Source organism: Callospermophilus lateralis, chromosome 14 (assembly GCF_048772815.1).
Source record: "Callospermophilus lateralis isolate mCalLat2 chromosome 14, mCalLat2.hap1, whole genome shotgun sequence".
Lineage (NCBI taxonomy): Eukaryota > Metazoa > Chordata > Mammalia > Rodentia > Sciuridae > Callospermophilus > Callospermophilus lateralis.
This window is the reverse complement of record NC_135318.1, coordinates 99,616,239-99,625,961: the sequence shown is the minus strand read 5'-3', so window position 1 is coordinate 99,625,961 and position 9,723 is coordinate 99,616,239. Positions and strand designations below refer to the sequence as shown.

The 9,723-nt window shown below is 49.5% G+C and overlaps 1 long non-coding RNA gene across 1 annotated transcript; it reads left to right on the top strand.

Annotated features, from left to right (window-relative positions):
• Positions 1-8,139: 8,139 nt before the first annotated feature.
• Positions 8,140-9,221, top strand: LOC143637850 (uncharacterized). The gene is made up of 3 exons (XR_013154503.1): positions 8,140-8,292; positions 8,620-8,700; positions 9,146-9,221. It is a non-coding gene; the product is annotated as an uncharacterized LOC143637850 (long non-coding RNA).
• Positions 9,222-9,723: the final 502 nt, after the last annotated feature.

Here is a 9,723-nt window from a genome sequence, read left to right as displayed (position 1 = left end):
TCCATCATTGTCAGGGCTCCATTGCACCTCATACCCAGGTTTCTGCCATGCTACCTCATTCTCTGTGATCTCTCTGTGTATCTTGCTCCCCAATGACACTATTCTTTTAGAGGGCACTCGCTGAGTGCCTGAGTGCCCTCTAAAAGAATAGTGTCAGTGGGGAGCAAGATTCTAGCTCTCATTTCCAAAAAGTGAGGCCTTGGATGAGTGCTACTATTCTAGAAATTTCGGTGGCCCTAGGGGAGAGGACAGGGGGTGGTGCATTCAGAATGGGATGGGTGTGGTGGGGTCGATTTGCACATGAGCTGGCTCTGAGGCCAAAGTCTCCTTATTCCCCAAATGACCAAGATTCCACCTACATCTCCTACCTTCTTCTACAATTGAGGCTCCAGGCCTTATACTGCAAGCAGGACTCAAAAGTGTGGGAACCAGAGCTGGAGTTGTAGCTCAGAGGTAGAGCGCTCACCTAGCATGTGTGAGGCACTGGGTTCGACCCTCAGCACCACATAAAAATAAAATGAGGGTATTGTGTCCACTTACAACTAGAAAACAATAATAAAAAATGTTAAAAAAAATTGTGAGAACCAGTGTTTTCTCAGTCTTCCCAAGTCACAAAACCTTATATATCCCCACCCTGGAGATAGGAGCCCTCCATCTTGACCCCAAGTCAACTCCATTTTTAGTTGATCCAGTGGTCCAGCATCTTCACTGGAGTAGGACAAGATGCAGCCATGTCTCCTAGAGGACAGGTTGATGTGATAATTAGAATATGTACTTATGACACCCGAGGTTTCTGATTCTGATAAAATTATATGGCAATTTTATCTTGCTTGGCCTCCCCAAGCAAGAGAGCTGGGACAGCTTTCTGAAGAAAGAAGGCACGGATTCCCCCCATTTTTCACTAAATTATGTGATGTGCTGAGAAACGTCTTCACACAATAGGTGCTTCTTATATATGCTCATCAAAGAATGAGCCCAACCAGTTGCTTACCACATATCTCACTGGGCATGGGAGCTGCCAGCCCCCCGGCCCTTCTCTGGCTATAACTAGGATGGGAATTTCTCTCTATGGAATCTGGAACATGCTTTCTGAATGCAAAATTGCTTTGCCCAAGTTAAGTGAGGCCCCTGGCAGACACCTTCTTCAATGTCACACTAGAGAAACCCACAGCCCTCACTGAGTCCACTTGGAAATGAGCTGGGAACACAATATCAAGGAGTGAGGCCCAGTGTGAGTAGTCTGCTCCACATACTTCTGTGGCGCAGCTGGAGACAGGGTGTTTTAGTCTGGGTGACAAGGTGAATCCACTTTCTAATGCAAGGCAGTGGCAGACACTTCCAGGACTCATCCCATTGGTCCTGACAGTACCCTGTGAGGATGGTCCTCTAAACTCCTCAGTTTTCACACAGCAAATTGGGACTTAGAAAGTTACAGGCCATTCTCAAGTTCAGCTAGGTGGTGGTATCTTTGGGTTAGAAGGTTGGGAGTTTAGCTTGGGAGCTCTGCAGGTGCAGCACCTGCTGAGTAGTGATGAACCTTGAGTAGTTGCACACAAAGGTGGTACCTAAGTCTGGGTTCCTGCATACAAGACAGGCATGAACTGCTTCATGAACTCTTCCTCCCTATTTGACTCAATGATCTCTACAGATACCATCCATGTTCTGAGTGGGCTAATTTTCACACTGGGGTGGGACCAAGAATGGTGGGTTTAAAGATGGAAATAGCAGCAAACAGAAAAATGACTCCTTCCAATAAAGTAAAGTAAAACCATTGCAGAACAGTTGTCCTCAGAGTACACACACACACACACACACACACACACACACACACACACACACGGTGGTGGGGGGGGGAGAGTTGGAATTCTGGGCCATGAATGAGTGATCAGACATGAAGGTCGGCCTCAGCTAACCTTCCCTTTGCTACTCAGTGTTAGTCTTGGGCTTCTCTGGAAAAATCGCCAGAGGCTCTGGCAACTAGGGCAAAGGCTCAACCAGTGTTCCCACTCTTGGGCAATGGGGCACCCCCGAGATTTCCTGAGGCCTGAGCCTCAGCATGCTGTGGAACAGAACATCCCTCTTACTCCATCCTCCCCAAGCAAGAGAGCTGGGACAGCTTTCTGAGGAAGGTGGGTACCTTTTTTATTTTTTATTTTTTAACCAGGGTTTCATGTTCTGTTTGAACCATCCACCAAGTGAAAGCACTTCCTGTAGTCCCTGTACCTGAGCCTTTTATTCACACAAGACCACTCCAAAGCCCCATGGACTGCTGACTGTCCCCACACCCACCCACATCAAGTACACAACTGAACAGATTTTCACTAACGACCCCCATCATCCCTTGCCCGGCTTGGCTTCAGCTAGAGCTCCAGCTTTGAGGATTCAAAAACTGGATTCATAACCAGTCCCCCCTCCTCACCAGCTTTGTGATGCTAGACCTACCTTTGTGCCTCATGGGTGCTCCAGTGTCCCTAGCTCTTCCCTGGGAATTACTGTCACAGGAATTCATAACCAGTCCCCCCTCCTCACCAGCTTTGTGATGCTAGACCTACCTTTGTGCCTCAATTGTGCTCCAGTGTCCTCAGCTCTTCCCTGGGAATTACTGTCACACCACTTCCTAGGATGTCATTGGGCATATGTGCCCATAAATGCCTGTATTGTCTGTGAAACTCATAGACAGGATTCACAATTACAAGAAGGAAAGAATGAAACATAACTCATTCAGGCCTGTGTCCCACACAGGGACCTGGGCAATGCCACTTTCCCCTCTTGTTTGCAGTTCCCACTCTGATCTATAGTCAGTTTGAAGCTATTGGGATTCAGACTGTCAACCCTCTAGCATAGACCTTCCCAAGACTTCTTGTGAGATTTCACATTGGCCCAAGTGCCTCTTCTCAGTCTAGGAGATAGGTAACCGACAGAGACTCTAAGATACCATAGCTTCCTGGTTCCCTCTTGTGTCTAAGGAATAGAATTGGGCAAAAGTGATGGGATGTCATCTCCAAGATTGAGTTATGGGAAGTCTGACTTGTATCTGGCTCCCTCTCTAGCATTTCCCCCAACTCTTGCCGCAGTCCAGCTGCAGCAAAATAACCAGGGGGGTGATGAACAACTTGTGTACATTGACACAGCAGGAATGGGAGCCGTTTATTGTAGGACAGGAGTGGTATTTATACATTCCACACAGCTTATCTAATTAACATAAAATAGATACAGCAGTCAACCAATAAGGAATCTCCACACTTAATGGCTCGCAGGTGTTACTTCACAAACTCTGTCTCCCTTTCAATCTTGATCCAAGGAATGAAATGATATGCTGTCTTTGTATACAACTTTGTGATAAAGACCAGTCCTCCCATCAGAAAAGTGTTGAGTCTCAGCCAAACTGGTTTTTTACCAGGATCAGAGGCGTGAACTCAGAGGCAGATTTTCCCAACTAAGCCTCAGTGGGATCTGCAGTCAAAGCCTCCAGGGACATGGAGACAGAGGCATCCAGCTGAGCTACCTTGGACCCAGTTGCACATAAACTTGACCTTATAAATGCCCATGGCTTTCAGTTGTGAGTTAGCGGGTGATGATCCACAACTCTGGACATTGAGTGCAGTCTCCAGGCTGTGCGGTGTGGCCTAACCTATCCCTATCTGCCCAGGCCCTCCAGCCATATTGGTCTTTTATCCATCCTCCTCTTGTGGCCACACTGAATCAGGACTTCCAATTTCTATGTGGCCATACCTTCCCCAACACACTGTTCCCAAAATGAGCAGGACTGGCTTCCTTTCGTCATTCTAGTTCCTGCAGCAATGCCACAACACAGAGATGGTTCTCAGTCCCCACCTAGTGACTCCAGCTTTCCTTCACACTGGGCCCTATTTTGCCTCTGGCTCTTGTTCTATTCTTTCACGTGCATCTGCTTTGTGAATTTTGTGCACCTCCAGCTGCAGATGTGCAGCTACCAGAGGGTAGGGCTCATGGTGGTGATTTTCAGAGCCTGTGCAGGCCCAGCATGACCTTTAGGTAGGGTGAGTGCTGGAATACAGTGATGAGTGAAGAAATGAATTCAGAAACCCCCTGCCTCTTAGTTGCTCCTACTATGCACAAGAATGCTAATGATGGGAGGTCCCATGGCATGGGACACTTTGGACATACCATGACTAGGGCCCTCTGAGCATGGATAATACGGCAACCCCTGGTGGTCAGCATCAGCACTATGCCCCAGGGAGGAAACCCCAAATCAAAACCTTGACCTGAGTGTGGGTATTCCCAAGGCAATGAGGTCTCAGAGTCCCTGGTGCAAAGCAGTAAATCCTCTAAATTCCAGGGGAATGAAGGGAAATCAGAGTCTCCCTTGTTTCTTTTTTCCCTCTGCAGGACCCAGAGTGTTGTCCTCACTTCAGCCAGGGCTATGACCCTGGCCCCATACCCAAATGAGGATCATTAGATTTCAAAAGGACAGTCCTTTCATTGGACCCAGTGTTATGGGCCAGGCTATCTGGGCAATGGCCAAACACATCCCATTTTACAGTGAGACTCCATATCATGTAACAAATGCTTCTCCCATGGGAAAGCCCCTCCTCTATACCTATTAATAGTTACCTAGCATAACATACTTGGCAACACAAAATAGCAATTCTTATACAATGTAAAATTGTTCTTTTTGGTTTCCATTTTTCTTGGGCAATGTACCTTCTCAGAGATTGATTGTCTAGACGTTAGTATCCATTTTCTAACTTGTACTGAACTAGGGTCATTTTGACCCACTTCCCTCTTGCTTGCTTGCTGCTATGCCAACCTGGAAAGTCCCTTGGGAAATACCAACGTACCCATTGCATTGTCTTGCTAACTGCCTAATTCAGTTTCTGTACCTGCTTGCTTGGAGCTACGTCACCCCAGATGGTTTTTTGCCTTTAAATATTCTAAAATGTTCAGGCTTGGGGCTGTTCCTTGCAGAGACAGTTATGGGAGTGCGGGGAGCAGTCACTGGCTGCCTGGCTAAATAAAGACTCTTCAATTTGGACAAAACTGGGACGTGTGTGTTTTCTGAGTGACCTGCCCCACGATACCAGGAGGAGTGGCCCAATCTAACAACCCTCTGCACAATCCAAGTCCCTGTTCCCCCTAACCCCAAGCTTCTTGCTCTTGAGAAAACCTGGGAAAGGAAGATAATTTTCCAAGGATCATGTTAGGCAAGTGATTCATAGATGGTGAACTGTCACCACCAGAAACTACTGGGAGCATACATGGACCTTGCATCCCTGGCTCATGCACCTGGATTTTCTTCCCACATTGATTTTTTAGAGGAAGTGAGGCTTCTCATGTGGCACCCCCACACTAAGGCATCTCTTACTTCTTCCATGGGAACAATGGTGGGCAATGGACCTCATACCATGTCTTTCAAGAGCATGCTGGGGCATCCCCAGCCCATCCTGACCCTAGGGAACCTTGGGGACATCCCACAAACAACATAGCATTTCTCCACTTCACATGCAAAGATCCCAGGTGAGAGCCCTACATTCCACTCTGGACTCTGCCCCTGTCATGTGCCTTGAACAGTCCTTCCTCTTTCCTGTCATAGTTCCTTGATTGTCCTTCTACGGTTAGTTCATGGAACCCAGGGGCTTGTGGCCCACCCTACCCTGCTGTTGAGATCTATAGAGAAAGTAGTGACACTGTGGAATATGTCTGGGAACCTGTGTATGATGGAAAGCCCCACCCTCCAGGTTTTCATCTTCAAGGTAATGTGTAGAAAGGGAGCCAGAAAGGTTCTGCCAGATAGAGACAGGTGTGAGAACTGACTGAGCCTCCAAAGGTGCCCAGGTCTTGGGTGCAGAGTTAGTTTTATGTGGAATTGCTGGGGACCCTGAAGAAAACCTATTTACCTTGATGCAAAGAGAAGGTGGACTCCCTCAGTCTGGTCATGCTGCTGTGCTTCTCAGAACCCTGGGACATCCCAGGTGTGTGGAGGTGGGAGTCCACATAACATCCCAGTCTGCACCTGGGCACCTCTATCTGGATTTGAAGCATGTGTATCTGCCTCAGGGATCATCAGAACAATGTAACCCCCTCTGAAAGTGGGCTTAAAGACACTCAGGTCTGAAATAGCCCTGCCCTCTGGACTCCCTAGTCCCTGTTCTTTAGGAGACAACACCAATTCTTAGCCCACAGACTGGGCCCACTCAGATCCCAGGAGAATCCAGGTAGTGTTTTTTCTACCTCTAGCCTTCATGACCCACAAGACAGTGTGTGGATGGACAAAATCAGATTCCTCTTCACCATGGGGATGGCCCCAGCCCACTTCTTAGCATGCTCACGTCTGTACATTGGCCTGTAGAGACCTGGAGAGGAGGGAACCCACAGGCTGGGACCCAAGACCCTAGATCCTATGATCAGAGCAGTCCACTGACATGAACAAACAGGTCATAGCACATAGTCACCACTACCTGTCACTGAGAATTCAATTGAGACACCTGCAGAGTTGAAGTTGACCTGGTATTCCCAGGAGTGGGGGTAAACTGCATCCAATTACAATGACGGTTTTCACAAAAACATAAATGTTTTAGAATTTCACTTATCTCACATTCCCAGTAATCAGGTTCATAAAAATATAAAGTAGAATTTTCTTTTCTTGGGCCTGGGGAGGGCACTAGAATTCAGTCTTGACAGCAAAATGAGAGTCCTGGGGATAGATGGTGGTGACGGCTGTGCAGCAACATGAATGTACTTAATGCCATTGAACTGTGCACATAAAAATGGCTAAAATTACAAAATGGATGTTTCATGTATTTTACACAATTACAAAATTAGAGAAATTGTTGATTTACTCCTTGGGGTTGTTTGTGTTGTGATGGCAGAGACCGTGTAATTTATAGAAGAGACTTTATTTCTCAAAGTTCTGGAGGTTGGAAATCCAATATCAGGTGCCACGTTCTGAGAACATTCTTGCTGTGACCTCCTGTGTCAGAAGGTAAAACAGGGAGGGACAAGGGCGGCTTTGAGAAGCCTCCTTTGTAAGGACCTTAATGCCATTCTCAAGCAAGGAGTCTCCATGGCCTAATGACCTCTTAATGTCCCCACCTGTTAACACATCATATTCAGGAGACACACGTTGAAAGTATAAAACCACTAAGTAGAGACAAAACACAATGATATAGCATGGTCCTGCTGTGCCTTCCCGGGGCCCCTGTCCTCCTGTGCAGCAGTCCTGTCACCCTGTCTAACTGTCACCTGTCACCCTGTCTAGCTGTTTCAGACCAGAAAGCCCAGCATCCGGCCCAGTGCACAGGGTCCCACGGCCACTAGGGGGCAGCCGCAGGCCTCACACTAGGGAGTTTGTATCTAGGTGAGGATCTGGTGGCAACCTAGGTCACCAGCTGAGGTGACAGGCCAGCAGGCGGAGCGCGCGGAGGGCACCGCCCCCAGCAGGCCAACCCTAAGGGGGAAGCGGAGCCGTCGCCAGGGACACGGGGGCGGGGCCTCTGCCAGGGCGGGAACATGGAGCCGCGGTCGCGCGGAGGGCACCGCCCCCAGGGGGCCAACTCTTAGGGGAAGCGGAGCCGTCGCCAGGGAGACGGGGGCGGGGCCTCTGCTAGGGCGGGAACATGGAGCCGCGGTCGCGCGGAGGGCACCGCCCCCAGGGGGCCAACTCTAAGGGGAAGCGGAGCCGTCGCCAGGGAGACGGGGGCGGGGCCTCTGCCAGGGCGGGAACTTGGAGCCGCGGTCGGGTGGAGGGCACCGCCCCCAGCAGGCCAACCCTAAGGGGAAGCGGAGCCGTTGCCAGGGAGACGGGGGCGGGGCCTATCCAGGGCGCGAACTTGGAGCGGCTGTCGCGCGGAGCTCCGTGTGGGAGGAGCCCGGAAGTAGCCCCCGGCGGCGGGGCTGCAGGTCCCGGCAGGTTGGCTCGCGGGGTCCGTGACAGGAGAAGGTGAGCTGGCGGGAGCGGCCCCGGTCTAGGCGCCCACACGAGGGTGCGACCCGGGAGGACGCTGCCGCCGCCCTGGAGCCTCGGTCCCGGCTGCCTGTCCCCGGATCCGCCGGGGCGGTCCCCACAGCGCCCACCCGGACCCCGCTGTCCAGGTCCTCACCTGAGGGCTCTCCTCAGCGGAGGTGCTGGCCACAGCTGGTGGGTTTTGATCTGCAGGGTCCTGTTCAGGATGCGGTGGCCTCAGCAGTGTGGCCTTCGCCGCGGACCTCAGAGGAGAAGAGGTGGCCTGACCCGCAGGACCCTGGAGAGGGGATGGCGACGGAGGAGCCAGGTGACCTGGGAGCAGGAGGCGGTTTACAGAGGGACCCGCCCAGGTACTTCGGTCTCACTGACTCTGTGTCCTTCTGTTTCCTGTCCACCTGTGTGTCTTGTCTTAAGTCCTCGCTTTAAAAACCCTTTCCTGTGTCCTCCTGCTCCTGGTGGGCACTGGGAGAGACCCTGCGGGGTTTTAATTGTGTATTTCATGGAAGTGCCTCGGAGAGAGCAGCGACTTAGTGTGGGAATCAAGGGAGTGCGTCCTGGCTCCAGGGTCTCCACTGTGTGAGGGCGTCCCGAGGATGGTTCTGCAGTCTGTGCCATGGGGTGATTCCCAGTGATGGCGGTTGAGTGCTAAAACGTGTTGTCTGCTTGCTTGGTTTCAGACACCAGCCTAAGCCCTGATTCCTCTAGGAAACTCCATGGAAACCATGAGGTGGACAGTCCTGGGGACCTTTGTTTTAGAGGTGAGGAAAGTGAGCTGGCAGGGTTAAGTGGTTTTCAAAAGGGCGGTGCCCGAGTTTTTATTGAAAACCTCAGTGTTCTCTGATGCATGTTGTTGTGGGAGATGTGCTTCCCTTCTCCTGTGACCAGGGGTTTTTATTCAGCTTGGCAGAGAATGAATTGGACACCTGTAAGGAACGTGAACTAGCACGTGTTCTGACTGCTCCATGTATGTTAAGTCAGAACCTAGGACATGTGAGTCTGTAAAAGAGCACAGTGTGCGAGGTGACGGTTGCATGTTCCCTAATACAAGTTATTGAGTTGAAGTTGCATTTTTTAATTTTAGAATATAGAAGCAAGTATGGAGTTTGGTCCACTTGAGGATTTATTCAATGGAATATCAGACTTTATTTCTTTTTACTGGCACTGTGGAGATGTGAATGAGAACGAGTTGGTGACATCTTTCAGGTGGAAACATTGCCCGAGGAGGAGGTCATCAAGTTGGCCGAGAAGCTATTTTGTGAAGCACCTGTTGACTCAAGGCTTTTGATGATGAACTCACATATGGAGACTTTAATTCTTCCTAGATCTTTGCATTTGGTGAGTCACAGAAAGTATCTGAGTAGATAATTATTTGTAAGCATGTCCACAATAATCTCATGTAGTGTGCTTAACTGAGTAACAGATCTAGGATGGGGAAATATTGCCATTTCCTTTGTTACATTGAAGAAAAGTAATCATGATATAATATTTTCTTTTTTAAAAAAAATTTTTTATTTTGCCTTGAGGTATGCCAGTGTGTTGACCAAGCATGATTGTTGGTAGGTAGGATAGCAAGAACTTGAATTCAGGGATTTGACTGTCATGTGTCCATCTGTTGTTTTTCATTGATTTCTTTGAATAGATCCAGATTGGCAGCCGTCACAGTTTTAGCTTTTGACTTTCCCAGCTGTGGGCATCCTGATGGCCCTCAACTCCCTGTCAACACAGACAAGTCTATAAGGAACATGAGGATAAATATCCCTATGCATGTCCCCTTGCTTAAG